The sequence below is a fragment of the Anguilla rostrata genome, chromosome 5 (assembly GCF_018555375.3).
Source record: "Anguilla rostrata isolate EN2019 chromosome 5, ASM1855537v3, whole genome shotgun sequence".
Classification (NCBI taxonomy): Eukaryota; Metazoa; Chordata; class Actinopteri; order Anguilliformes; family Anguillidae; genus Anguilla; species Anguilla rostrata.
This window is the reverse complement of record NC_057937.1, coordinates 22,191,634-22,193,699: the sequence shown is the minus strand read 5'-3', so window position 1 is coordinate 22,193,699 and position 2,066 is coordinate 22,191,634. Positions and strand designations below refer to the sequence as shown.

The 2,066-nt window shown below is 41.3% G+C and overlaps 1 long non-coding RNA gene across 1 annotated transcript; it reads left to right on the top strand.

Annotated features, from left to right (window-relative positions):
- Positions 1-467: 467 nt before the first annotated feature.
- Positions 468-1,585, top strand: LOC135254972 (uncharacterized). The gene is made up of 2 exons (XR_010330012.1): positions 468-845; positions 933-1,585. It is a non-coding gene; the product is annotated as an uncharacterized LOC135254972 (long non-coding RNA).
- Positions 1,586-2,066: the final 481 nt, after the last annotated feature.

Below are 2,066 nucleotides of genomic sequence, written 5' to 3'. Positions count from 1 at the left end.
GACTGTACTAAAAAGGACGACGACGCCGTAAACAACAGGTGTGGTGTTACGCACAGCTATTTTGGAAGATACCCAGGCGTCACAGATGCGCCTATATTTCCCAAACGGATTATCCAAGACAATATATGACCACGCAGTCTCAAAAGGGACATCTCTACACGTAAAACCAACAGTAAGGTTTTATATTTATTCAATATTTAGTCCCAGATATTGACTGTAGAATGACATGGTATCATTTTCTCAACTTTTTCTCGTTTATTTCGTTATTCAGTGAGCAGCGTTTTCACTGCTGTATAGGCATATCTTAGTGCTATTGTCGGGTTTATCTTGCTGCTATGACGGAATACGATTTTTTAGTGGTGAAAGAATATTTTTATTAATGCCAGGATAGACAATATTGTCCATTATGTCAAGGGTGGGGGGTGTTTTTTTAGATGAAACTGCGGGGGGGGGTGCGTGTTAAATGAACGACCGGAGCGACAATGGTGGGGCTGCGAAACTCCGTTTTCGGCATAGTTGTCATGTATCGTCTACTAATGAAACTGAAACAACGCGTTTCTGTTTTCATCTCACACGTTGGTTGCAGTAGCACCGAATGTTTGACTTTAGTAATCTAGGCACGCGGGCGTGCCCACCACTAGGGGCAATGCGCTAAGAGGTTAAGACAGAACAGCATTGTGGGCGTTTTGCTCTTAACTGCATAACACCGTTTGAATTTTCAGTAATTAACTGGAAATTGCTATGGATATTGGGAAGCCGTTGGTTAGTAGTGGCGACAGAGAATTTGCTAACAAAGCAATGCCAAGTTTCGAGTGTCACACCTAATAGGCTACGCGAATTTAAAAGTAATTATATCACAATTTGTTCGTTTTTGATTTCCAACAGAATACGTTGATCTGTATTTCACATAAATTTTCTTGTTCTTTTCCAAGGCAACCCTGTACTTTGAGTATTTTTTGTTGCAGCTGGCTAGAGTGTCGCCGGATTGTGCAGGTAGGCTACGTGCGTTTCGAATTCATCAAACTAGTTAGTATCATAACGGCCAATCATTCGCCAGCGATAGCTTAGTATGAAAGCATGTTTACATGTCAGTATTGTGGTCACCAATGCTTAACGAAGTATGCGTTTGTTAGGCATATGAAAGTACATGCGAGTCTTCCAACCGCGTTGTTTAAATGCGCCTTTTTTGATTGCTCCCGTTCGTTCAGAAACATGACGCAGTTGGAATGTCATGTATATCGAGAGCATAAAGATAAGAGGAGAGCACAGGTAACTGCAATCGAGTGTGTATCTTGTCATGTAGAATTTTGCAATGTTAGATGCAATGATTTATCCAGTTTAAACTCTCATTTGAAATCTCATATCGGAGAGGGCAGGGCCGTTTCTTGTCCATTTCGTCAGTGTGGGAGAACGTTTTCAGTCGTCTCTTCCTTTATTTCTAATTTTTCCACAGTACACAAGTCTTGTACAGTATCCAGTCTTCTGGGCCATGTAACAGTAGGAACAGAGACGAGACTAACGGCAACCAATGAACAAGTTGAGGATGTTTCAGTGTTGGAGGGGGATTTGACTGACGACGTAACGTAAGTGATGATAACGAGGGAGACCAAGCAGCGGTGCTGCCAGAGAGAGCAGATGAATCCCTTTTCTTGAACAATTTGGCTTTCTTTTATTTAAAGTTGCAGGCAAAACTTTTACTGCCAGCATCAGTCATACAGTCTATTATTGAGGATTTTCAAGCAGTGCATGATATCAGTCAGTCTCATTTACTTCATAAGTTGGACGAAAAGCTGGTATCATTGGATATCTCTGACCGTGAGAGAGAGAGGTTCTTAAATCCGAGGATTTGTTTCGGGCATGCAACACTGGTACCTTGAAAACTGATCAAAGACAAAAAACGGTTTTTAAAAATCAGTTTAGATACATTGAGCCAGTCCCACCTTATCTTGGAAAGAATGATTCAGGGAAGGAATGTTTTGCTCAATACATTCCGTTAAATGTACACTTCGATCACTCTTTCGGTGTCAGTCGGTCAAGCAGCAAACACATAGCTACAAACAAGAGAT